General features: G+C 33.9%; 1 long non-coding RNA gene across 1 annotated transcript in view; it reads right to left on the minus strand.

The window, feature by feature from the left end:
* Positions 1 to 3,489: 3,489 nt before the first annotated feature.
* The window catches only part of LOC149157517 (uncharacterized), a 160,409-nt gene continuing 150,456 nt past the window's right edge, over positions 3,490 to 13,442 (minus strand). The window contains exon 2 of the long non-coding RNA XR_016261991.1: positions 3,490 to 3,662. This is a non-coding gene — a long non-coding RNA (uncharacterized LOC149157517). The remainder of the gene's footprint in view (positions 3,663 to 13,442) is intronic.

Consider the following 13,442-nt stretch of genomic DNA (forward strand, 5'->3'; position numbering starts at 1 on the left):
TAATTTTCTTTTTTATTGTTTTTTTAATTGTTTTTATTTTTAAATTGTTTTGAATTTTTTTTTAATGTCTTTTTTTTTAATTTTTTTTATTTTTTTGTTATTTTTTAATTTTTATAATTTTAATTTAAAAAAAAAAAAAAATTCTTAATTTTTTTTAATTATTTAATTTAAATATTTTTATTTCAATTGTTTTTTAATTATTTTTATTTTTTTGTAATTATTTTAAGATTTTTTTTTGTAATGAGTTTTTTTTGTTATGAGTCTTAACTTAAAAAAATTGTTTTTAGATTTTTTTTGTGTGGATCAATTTGTTTTTCTTTAAATTCTGTATATATATATAAATCATTTTTTATTTTTTATTTTTATATTTTTTTCATTAATTTTTTATTTTTACCAGTTAACTTTGAAATTTTTTTTAAACATTTTTATAGGTTGTTTTTATTTCTTTTTTTGTCATGTTTTTTTAATTTTAATTTTATGTTTTATTACTAACATGTTTTTTTTTTTTTAATAATGATGATGGTTAATGTCCATTGAGACCAAACTTTGGTCTATCGGACCTAAAGAAATGAATTATTTAGTTTGATTTAAGATTTTATTCCTATGCTCAAAAAGCTTGGAGAGAAGCCTCCCGAGCTCACTGTAATTTTGACAACGTAAAAGGCTAGGAAGGTCAGACAAAGATTTTGAAACTGAGATCTAATGTGGTTGTACACAGGGCACTCTAAGAGGAAGTGATTTTCATCCTCGATGTTCGTATTCTCATAGAGATGGTAGAACCTTTCCATCCATGGTGTTTTAGGAACTGCCCAACGACCCATTTCACTATGGAGCTCATGAGATTTCGTTCTAATCTTGGCTATATTAGTTTTCTTCTTTGAGCTAGTTAAAACAGAGAGATACTTTTGATCTTCTAGGGTGGGGTTGATGATCTCCTTATAATATCTTAATTTTCTTTTAGCAGCTAAATCTTTCTCACGCCACATTTTTTCTTTGAACTTAGAAGTAACAATATTTTTATGTTATTAATGTTTTGCAATGCAACATTCTCGTCGATCTCCCAATGGTTTAACCAAACCCTGGTGTCTTTACTAACTTGTTTTTATTATTTTTATTTTTTTCATCCTTTATGTTTTATTTTTATGTTTTATGTTTTTTTTTACAATTTTATAGTTTTTTCTTTTTTCTTTTTTTATATATTTTTTTTTATTTGATTTTTTTTGTCACGTTTTTATTATTATTTTTTTTTTTTATGTTTTATTACTAACATGAAAATCATCAACATTTAAAAGAATTTATCCACACTGTATTCATTAGAGAATTTAAAGTGTAAAAACTAAGCCCTCTCAACAAAAATGGTTGATGCTCATCAATACTTTTCAAAATCAAGATGAAAATCACTAACAAACAAAAAAATTGTTCACACTTGATACATAGAAAAAAAAAGAAAAGGGGGGGGGGATCTAAAAAATAATCTCTCTAAAAAATGTGTTGATGTTGCATCAACACTTTTCAAAATCAGCATGAAAATCACTAACATCGAAAAAAAAAATGTTCATACTTGATACATAAGAAAATTTAAAGTGCCAAAAATATGCTAAAAAAATAGTGTACTCTGGCATCACCACTTTTCAAAATCGGGTGATTTTTTGCTACCTCAAAAAAACGGGTACCAGTTCACTTTCTCGTTTGATCGATAATTATGTTTAAGTCTAGAGTTTAAGAATTTCAATATGGAATAAGGCTAGAGTTAAAAAGTGAATTTTTCTAAAGGAGAAAAATGGGTTTTGATTAAGATTTCAGTGTTTTCCCAAGGAAAAAGAGGTTTTAGAGGGAATGAGGGGATTTATGAGGGAGGTTGAGGGAGGCATATGAAATATGAATGAGGATGTTGAAACAAGCTGAAATCTCCTTAAACATTTATTCTCATGATGATGGCCTAGGTGATGTCATGCCTCCTATATGACTATTTTGATTACTTGATGTAATGATGACACCTAATGGATATATGAATTGATGGTTGGACCTTGAACCTTGCAATATGAATGACCATGAGAAGATGACTGAGATGGTGATCAAGACATTTTACTAATGACTCATCACAAGGAGTGATAGCATGACCAAGATGGAATTTTGGCCATGAAATGGAGGGAGTAGTAACATGCCTAGACATACTAACCAGTGACCAATTTTTTATTTGAATACCTATTGAAACTATAAAAATTTGACTTAAGACTCTAACAAAATTTTTGAAAGAGTATATTTGATCATTGTTGACTGACACGATTGACAGACACTAACACAAATTTCAAACACTTTCATATAAAAACAAAGTAATGTTGTCAATCTCTTACGAAACCGCTAGTCATGGAAAATCAACAAAAATGACAAATAAAACATATTGAGCATGTATTTTCTACAAAATTTATTAATACATGGGAACAACTAGTCACTAATGCTACTTAACACATTGCTACAGTATGTCGTTCTTCATTCCTAGACCAACATCTGATGAAATATGCCACTCGTTGCACACACACACAAAAAACACATTTTTTCCTTATAAAGGACAACTTTATTAAGCATTTTCCAAACTACATTGCTAATTGCAAAATTAATCTAATTGACATCTTTGAAAAAAATACTACTCAACCATGGAAATTATATCTATATTTTTACATTTATACCAATTGTTTTCCAAAACAATTTACATTTACAACTTTCAAACACTTTCATATAAAAACAAAATAATGCTTTGCATCTCTTACGAAACTGTTGCTCATAGAAAATCAACAAAAATGACAAATAAAAAAATAACACAAACAAAAAATAACACGCAAAATTCACTTTTCAACCTCAACTACATTCCTTTTTTTCCCTATATCACTTTCATCGCTATGTAATTCCCTTTGGGTTAACTATTATGTATTTCCCTTTGGATTAACTACTCATGTTGAACTAACCTAAAAAATATATACAAACCCATTACACTTTCAAATATGTTGTCTTCACTATTGTCTTCCACATTCCCCAATGCTCATATCGATGTTCTTTTGCACCTCTCGATACAATTGCTAATTTATATCTCATAGATAACTTTACATGAATCTATTAAATGTACACTTGCTAATTTATATCCCATAGATAACTTTACACAAATCTATTAAATGGACACTTGCTAGTTTATATCCCATAGATAACTTTACACGAATCTATTAAATGGTTACGCATCGTATACCAAATCTATTAAATGAAAACGCATCGAAGCACACATAACTAACCCGCATATTTAACCCAGGTAGGGGAGAACCTTCTATTGTTGTGCAGGGACCAATACTAGTTATAGTACTGGTCCCACACAACCATCAAAAAAAATTCATAAATCATAAAAAAAATTGTACATAAATACTTTATATTAAGTTATATAATTTAGTCCAAAATGGACCCACATATTGATTTGGCCAACAAGTGTCAAATACCAAACCTTAACATCACATATTGACAAGACATAATGTCCCAAATATCTCCAACTCTGAATTACTAAATAAGGAAAAATGCACTACAAAACATTCCATTGAATTCTATTCAGGAGTACACCTATCCCATCAAACAGTCACCTACAGATTTCCACTGGAGCAACACATCCCATTGCTTATTAATACCTGCACAAGAATAGGTGAAATGTGTGTCAGCCATATGTACATGTGTATTTAACCATTCAACCTATTAAAGACAATAAATGACAACATTCAATACTCAACACACAATTCTCAACATTCTCAATAAATGTCACCAACACATCATACTTTTCAATTCAGGAATTAAAAACATGAAAGCACGTGGATCAGCCTTCAAATATTATCAACCATTTGATCATGTACAAATCAATCCAGGCCACACATTTGAATTTGGGAGATGGCAATCTATGCCAAACTTCCCTACCAATTAAATTCTATATGAAAAAACTATAAAACATCAACTCTTACTCATTTTCATTTCAGACATTCATTCTACTCATCAGCTATTGGAGATATGCAATCAAAGTGTTCAAACATTATTACATTCATTCTATTTAGAAGTTTCATAAGTTGTTGGAAACATACAAACTGAGTGTGTGCACAGTGTTACATTCACTCTATTCATTAGTTGTTGGAGACATAGAGGAATGCTTTTGTTGAATAATGTTACCATTTATGTTGGATAATGAATAATGTTATTTCTATTGAGAAACAAAGGTAAATTAAAGCCATTACAACCAATTTCATTATTGATTTACTGATTTAGAAACCAATTTCATTGCCACTATTCTAGCACGCATGTAATTCTTTGTAATATCTAAAATAATGCCAAAACTACACTTACTGTCTCACACAAATTTTACCTTCATGTGTGGGTCTCCATTACGATTTCTATTATAAATAAAACATAAAAGAGACTTGGAAAACTCAAGAACCCAACATGGTACAAGGTAAAACACCTAAGCAATGGATATATTTTAAATGCTCAACAATGACCTTTAGATGTGGTAAATGAATCACTAAAATTGTGCTGATAGCTCATGATCCAGCCAACTTCAATTCTGTATGTAACCCCTTTGAAGGTTGCATCATCATCAACTGGTCCAAAGGTGCAGTGCTCTCTCTCCACACAAAGTGTGAATGTGCTAAGAAAACCATCATTGAGCTATGGATGCACACATGACTTCGGGAGCTCACATACAAAGGTCCAAACCAAGTCAAGTCATGTCAAAAGATAGCCAAATCAACATAATAGTGCCTCTCATTGAGTTAATAGAAGCTTCTTTTGCATTGGAAAGCAGGGCTATGATTTCTTGCAAATTAGAAATCACTTTTCACCCAATGTTGCTGTTGGTTGTGTGATTCATTTACCAGTTATTACTAGTTTTTCTTTGTTGCACTCAATAACATTGTATTTGCTTATTTGGGGTAGCCAGTTATTACTAGACACTTACAACATCAATTATTGAGCAACATAAAGGCTTGAATTTTGACTGTGAAATGGTGCAAGAGGAGATAGTTTGGACAATGTCTCCCTTCTTTTTGGGCTGAGATTAGCATTTTCTCCAATAATAAACTCCAAAACCGTGAAATGTCAGAGCTAGAGTAGCTACTTATTCAATTAAGAACTTGGTAGAGTAGCTACTTATTGAATTAAGCGCTTGGTAGAGTAGCTACCACTATTAGGACTTCTTATCAGCATAAGCAAGACTGGATCAATTCGTTCCTCAACTCTCCCTTCCTTAAGTAAGCTACCACTATTAGGACTTCTTATCAGCATAAGCAGGACCGGGTCACTTCGTTCCTCACCTCTCCCTTACTTAAGTGTTTCTTTACTGACTCTTTAGAGCTAAACATGTTAGCTTTAGACCACTGAATGAATCCCTTACAAGATACCACCTGACCCTTTTAACAAGACATAATGATGTTAAACAATAGACATTCTTAAACTTGTTGTTGGTTTCATTGAAGAAAGACATGCCAGGTCCCAGAAACAATCATTTGAGGACACGGCAAAATAGTTGGGTTATAGAAATTGTGTTATGTCAAACCTGTTATAAAATTAAAAGGAATAGCTCTTTCTGATAACTCATAAAAATCATATAAGAATCAAATAAAGAACTTTAAACCCTTCCAATCATGATTTTTAGAACCAAGATAAAGCACTGATTGTTGTTGCTCATTGATTGCAAAGGTCAATGAATTTCCTTGTTTTCTAATACAGTTTTTTAAAATCAAAATTTGGTGGTCACTTTGCAAGTTGTTGCAGCCATGCCAAGAGTTTCTATTGCATATCATATAAGGAACAGGAGGAGGCGAGGGGCGAGGGGGGCCCAACTGCAGTCCACTTCATCAGATGAGGATGGGGGGGTGATGTTAATGCTCACAATGCACCCAGTAGTTTCGTTGAAAAGGGCATTGTGGATGCAAATCATGTTATCCCACCATCAACCACGAAGCCGCCTTCAACCATAGTGTAGGGTGCAAGTTAAACAAAGAAAATCAGTGCCATCAGAGGCTGGACAAAGCAATACATGTAGGCTGCAATTGATGACATCGAGTTTAATGGATATTCAATCCGTGCCTCTGCAAAAAAACATGGTATTTCTTCCTCTAACATACATTATTGGATAAATGGGTTGACTAATACAAAGCATAGAGGGCCTGTTACAGTTATGACTGAAGAGAAGGAGGCCGAGGTGGTTGAGTGGTGTAAGGAGATGGCCCAATTGGGACATGGGTTAGATATTATACAACTAAAATCCATAATAGCTCAAATCTATTAGGGGAGGCCAAACCCCTTCAAAGATAGGTTTCCTGGTAAATCATGGTGGAGTGGATTTAAAAAAAGGCATCCAGATCTTGTGCTATGTATAGTTGAGGGTCTTGATAGAGACAGGGCTTTAAATCTACGCCCTACAATTGTGTCCAAGTTCTATAACACTCTTTCTGCTACATATGAGCAACACTCATATGCCCCAGACCATATATGGAACTGTGATGAAACAGGCTTACAGGCAAGAAGGAATTGTGGTATGCGGGTAATTGTGAAAATAGGGAGCATAAATGTGCCTAAGATTTTTCCTAAGAGAAGGGAGTGGATCACTATACTTTCTTGTGTCAATGCAATTGGTTCTTCAATCCTAGGATTTTACCTATTCAAAGGTAAAACACAACTAAAAAACTATATACATAACTGTGAACCAAGTGCGTGTGTGGCAGCACATCCCCATGCATGGATGATAAACGAACTATTCCTAAATTGGCTTTGTCATTTTGCTGCATCTGTACCAGGTGGTGTCTCACCTGAAAACAAACACCTAATGATTTTAGATGGCCATGGAAGCCACATGGCTTTGCAAACAATTGAGGAGGCCAACAATTTTGGCATTGACTTGTTAACATTACCGGCTCATACCACTCACAGATTGCAACCTCTTGATGTCAGCATGTTTGGGCCTTTCAAGAATTATTTCAGGATCAAGCGAGCTTCGTGGATGGAAAAGAATCCAAGGGTGGAAGTAAAGAGGTTTGAGTGAGCTGAGCTTGCAAGTAAAGCATTAAAAATGTCTCTCACACCTTCTAATATCAAGGCTAGATTTAGGAGGATTGGTATATGGCCACTTAATGTTTATGCTCTCATGCATGATATTTGTTGTGGCCAATCATTTTATGTGGAAGGTCAAGAAGTAGAGAACTTACAAGACCATGTTGATGCCCAAGAAGATGTTGTTGCTGCTGAAAGTATAATGTCCCTTTATGAAGGGCACTTATGTGGTGATGATGATGAAAAAGTGAATGAGACACAGTTTAGTCATGAACCAACTGTCAATGTCATGGAGGCTGTCACACCTACTGAACCACATGTCAATTCTGCATGTGATATTCCATATGAGGCAGTTGATGAAGCGAATAAAAATGCAAAATTGATTTCAAATGATAATGCAACAGGATTAAAAAATGAACAATTGAGCATGCCAACCTAGGTAAGCCCACCTTCATGGTTGGCAAAGGCCATGATAAATATCAACCCACATAACGTATCTACCACCAATGAGGAAAGCATGGACATGCCTTCACAACCATCAGAGTTGAACACCGAACTTGTTCATTATTTTGTGGACAATGGTTCATTGGAAGAGGAGCTTGTTCAACATGAGGTACCTAAAGAAGATAATGGGGGCCAATCAGTTGTACCAGAGGCTGAAATCCAAGTGTCAGATCCTAGGGAGCAAGGGGAAAATCGCAGATTACTTGGTGCATTCCTAAAGCTACCAGTAGAGAGAGTGAAGGCCTCATCAAGGCACTCAACTGCAGATTGTCTTCGTTTGGGGAGGAGTTCACAGTTGCTCACATCTGAAGATTATATGAATTTATTTTTTGAGTCTGAATGTAAAAAAAATGAAATTCAGGAAACTAAAAAGAGAAAGAAGGATTTGGTCAAGGACAAGAGAGTTGTAAGGATTGCAGCAGCAGAAGCTCGAACAAAGGAAAGGATGGAAAGAAAAAAAGCAAGGGAAGATAAGGAACATAAAAAACAATTGGCAAGGCAAGAGATGGAGGCAAGAAAGTTTCAAGAAGTGTTGGAAATAGGAGGAGGGTGACAAGCACGAAATTCTATGGTCCAAGCCAATTTGAGGCAAATAGGATGATGTCCAATATGCTGGACCAATATTACAGAGCACACACCATCATACCAAGAGCTGATTAACATCCAAGTCCCCCGCTATCAGCCAGGTGTTCTAGCCACCTCATATACCCCTACTAGTGTAGGTTTAAATCCAAACTGTGTTTATATGACACCTACACCTAGTGCTGGAGTTAGTAACACAAGTGGACACTTGGGTTACTCAGTCCCTCCATGGCTACAAGGAGCAAATTGGAGGGAAGGATATGGTAACATTAAAGCACATCCTAATCAACCAATCTTGGGTAGTCCACCATACTTGGGTTAGGCAGGAGACTCAACAATTATGGGAAATGCAAGAAATGGAGACCATCAAGCATAGGGGTGGCATGAATTAATTTTTGTAACCGCTATTGCAATGTGAATTTTGTAACGACACCTGTCCTGTGCATGCAGTGACGTGTTGCCCACCTATTAAAACCGATTCAGCAGGTATTTGGCAGGGTTTAGGGTTTCATTTAGTGATTACTCTGTCGGTAGTTCATTCCAAACGTTCATTTCTGTTTCGGACCTGTTCATTTCTGTTTGGGACCTGTTCATGTCCGTTCGCTCTGTTGGGTAGTTGAATTTGAATTGCAATTATGATATGGAATTATGATGAAATTCAATTTGAATTGTAATTATGATCTAGAATTATGATGAAAGTCAACATAATATTCGAAATGTGAATTTAGTAAGGATGCAATATGTTGATTGGTTTCATAGTAGAAGCTAAACTATAAACTAAATTGAATTGGAATTGGAATTATGATATGGAACTATGATGATCCATGCAGTTAAATTGAATTTGAATTGGAATTATGATCTGGAATTATGATGATCCATGCAGTTAAATTGAATTTGAATTGGAATTATGATATGGAATTATGATGATCCATGCAGTTAAATTGAATTTGAATTGGAATTATGATCTGGAAGGATGATGATCTGGAATTAGGGCTCCAATACATATTATACATAATCCTTGTTTGATCATGCTCTTCACACTTCTAAAAATAAATTCAATTAAGCAAAAACCATAACCACATTTTACCTTAAAGATGAGTGATTTTAATTGTTAATCCATGGGCTACCACCAGAATATAACAACCTAGATTTGGGAATTCAAATTGTTAAACCAACTTTTCTATATCTTGCATGTAGTACATGTATTCAAGGCTTGTAAAAATCATTTCAAACTCCCACAATGAAAAAATTAAAATGTCTCATGATTGGACATGATTCTAATTAGCCACCACTCAATGCCTACAAAAATACAACAACACAATAAGAAATGCTACAATAATAGATTCCAAGTAATCAACATATTAAGTATAGTAACAAAACCAACCATGTTAGGCGTGGATTCTTGAAATGTTTGTAATTGAAAAAGTTGTAAGGCTTGGATTGTTTTGCAAAAGCAAAGAATGAATTTTCAATGCAAAATCACAAAAAGAAAAACATTGAAGTACAAGGCTTTGCTTCCTTTTCCCAACCATGCTAGAAGAGCCAAGATCTATTGTGGGCTTCTTAAGACTAAAGAAGTAACCAATATGTGAAGAAGAGTCAACAACTATTATTCATCTATGAACACAGATCTACAAAATTAACAGTCTTAAACAAATATTCAGATAAAAGTAGGTGAATGATAATTAAGTACTAATAGTGTTATTGATAGATATGTAGCCTTGTGTTATGATGATAAATAAGATGAGAAGTTAGTTTTTCCTCTTTTTTTGGTCTTAAGTGTTGTGGAAAGAGTTGTAGATTACCTTGGTTGAACTATGTTCACCCCAATATTAATTGGCTTCTTACAGGTGACCCTATTCTCCCTTTGTTAAATATAAAGAATCATTATTAAAACTAATGAGGGCATCATGAAAAACCCATTCTATAGTTTGTACATTATGGCTCCTATATCTTCAATCATTGTGCCATAAATCAAGTGCATTTCCTTAAGTAAGGCAATTAGAGGGAGAAATTTTCCTGTACAAAATGACAAAAAAGATCAAGAACTCAAATGTCATTACTCTCCACATACTTCACGAAAAAAAAAATGGAAACAGTTGTAGAACTTATTAGTTCAACATTTACTGAAAAGGGATGTATCATTTATAGTTGGAGGTTTTTCATGATTAATAGGGTCATCGATATAATTCAATCAATATTCTTAACATTATCTTTCTAATTATATTTACGTATATAATAATTCTAGATGGTAAGTCAATTATTAAGTGTTCAATCATGATTCTTATGTCTAGGTGAAGCTTTCATTGTGCATCCTCTGTACCTCAACTTCCTCCACACATTGAATACAAAAATGAAACAAAACCTTGTTCTAGTTTATCACCTCTAACCTACACATGGGATTTTAATTCTTTAGGGCATATTTTCCAAACTCAAGACCTACAAGAGTAGGAAAATACCATCAAACAATGAATTCGAAATTTCTAGCTGTAAGCTTTGTCACCTTTTGCTTGTCTGGACCTTTCAGGGATCAAAACTAGGGAAGCTCCACATTCATATGTGTAGAAATATATAGTAGTGAACTAGTTCAACAACACCAACATCCCATGCATTTCCACTATCTATGACAACATATAAAAGTCCTAGTGATGATTATAGAAGAAGTAAATCCCCACCACAGATGAGAAAAAATAGGCTTCCATGTACCTTACTCAGTATCCTTTCACTTGCACAGAGCCACAAACTCATGAAATTTTTGCAAAAAACACATTAGATTTTTCATTGAGTGCAAAGAGTCGAGATAAGAATATGATATAATATATAAATCACACACATGATCAGACCAATAATTTATATCAGATCCGCCTCAAGGGTGGTATACATTGTACTACAGATAAAAACTTATCACTTTGGTAAGGGTCGATACCAGGGAAAATTTTAAGAACCACCCTAAATTTATATGTATAATAAATGGGCAAATCCCCATGATACATGGGAAAAATGGGAGGCGATTTTATCAATAATATAATATGTATATATAATATTTTTGGTGAATCTTTCCTGAGATTATATTATCTTGTAAAGTCATGGCGAATATTTCACTGAATTATAAAATCTTGTAAGATCTTGGCAAATATTTCACTGAATAATAAAACATTGTGAAGTCTTGGCGAATGTTTTGTTAAAGTATGAAACCATATATGATAATAGAAAAACATATTCATTAAATTGTAATATACTAACATACATGTTTGGAAAAAAGAAACATAATTTTCTCTTTCTACAAACAATGTTGCAAGTTTCAGTGGCCGTGTTTGTCAAGGTTCTTACTATACACTCTTTCATATCATTCTATTAGTTTTGATAATATTCCACAACAAAGTTCTTGTATGTGTTGATCTTGACCACCAGTTCTGTCAAGGTAGGAGAGATTAATCTTTTCTTTACCACTTTTGTCAAGCTATGAGAGATTAATGTTTGTACAAATTTTGTTTTACTTTTCTCCCAACTTTTGTTTCCTTGAGTGTTTCCATCACTACCTTGTTGATTCCATATCAAACCAATTTCTCAAATGCCAACCTAACTGTGACAAAGGACTTTCTTGCTTCTACAAATTTGCAGCCTCATTGTAAGGAGAAGTTGTTATATTTGTAGGGGAAATTTATAAACACTTCCATTCGCTCTCTGGGTAGTTTTTAAGTCATCGACCTTCAAGTAGTTCATCCTTCCATATGATATTTGGTCATTACACTTCTTTCTTCAAGAAATATATAAGTTATGAAAGTAATTCTACCATGTCATGAAGTGTTGAATTGAGGGAATCCCATACCCATGAACCTTACCTGTGTTCTTATGATGCAATCTTCTGTTTTGAGTCATTGTGTTAAAGTCCCTCCCCTTCAAGTAGGCTTTATGCAAGTAGAAAAATGAAACAGGGCCCCCCTTACTTACCGACCTTCCTTTATCTTACCTGAATAGTTGTATCTTACCCAACCAACAAGTGGTTCCTACCTTGAATTATGGAGTTTAATAGGCCAACAATAAAAGTTTTATGTAACTTTGGTCCCCACCACCTGAACACCTTATGGCCCAGCACGAACAAAGGAATGTTAAGGATTTCTTCATTAGTCTTTGTAAATATCATTTCAATTCATATTCATCATGGCTTCCGCTAACCACTCATGTAGGGTCACTTGGCTTGGCAATGAAAATTGCTCATTAATGCTTCCCATCACGCAACCACCTTCAATCGTATTCATTTCAACAATTTCATTTTGATTAGCATTTGTAAAATTTGTATGTGGTTTTTGTCATCAACAACTACTATTTTTTCTTGAATTGCTCTAGCATATTCTTAAGTAGCATTGCCATGTTCATCATCATCACCTAATAGATGATAACATCCTTGAGGTAGACTCAACATGTTTATAAAAACTTTTGCATCTTTATCACCAAGTATTTCAAAAACTTGGCTACAAGCCTCATCATTGGTAAGAGCATCATAATTGAGCACCTGAAACAAGAGCTATCCTCTGTGCCCACTTCAAAATGTGAAAAATAATCAAATATCAGGAGACATGTGAATCCAAAACTTGATGTATTGTGGATAATTCTCTGGCAGAGGTAGACATGAAAGACACCAAAAGCAGCACCAATTTGAATTTGCCTCCTGCACGTTGTTGACTTGGGTTCGAATCATAGATAATATACAGAACAAGAATATCACACATGTAGGAGCAGCTGACTTGGGTTCGAATCACAGATAATATATAGAACACGAATATCACATATTCGCAGATACTATATATATATATATATATATATATATATATATAACAAGAATATCACCTTGGCAAGCATCAACAAAGAAAGGCCATGGATAGGTTTTATCAACCTCTATATTGCAACGCACCTTGGAACTTTAACCTTTGGAGTCATTTTTATGCCTTCATATAGGTATTTTATTTGATGATGTACCTGAAAAGGAGGGATCTCCTTGTCTACAAAATTGTTATTCCTTCTTTCCTATCCAAATGGCTCTCGAGGCAATGAAGGGCAATGATCTATGTTATTTGAGTGCTCTATCATCAAATATTCCAACAAGGAAGCATCCTGCCAAGTACCCTATCCTCAAATAAGGGGAGAATAACACGCCATACCTCTTGAGAAAAAATACAAATGAACACCAGCATGTGGTCTATTGTTTCCCCTTCACATTTGCATAGAGTACAAATTCCAGGACCCTACCTTACCCTATTTTGTAGAACCTCTCATGTCAAAACATTATTTGT

This window comes from Pinus tabuliformis, chromosome 5_2 (assembly GCF_031772625.1).
Source record: "Pinus tabuliformis cultivar Carrire ecotype Pingquan chromosome 5_2, CPIR1, whole genome shotgun sequence".
In the NCBI taxonomy this organism is placed as follows: domain Eukaryota; kingdom Viridiplantae; phylum Streptophyta; class Pinopsida; order Pinales; family Pinaceae; genus Pinus; species Pinus tabuliformis.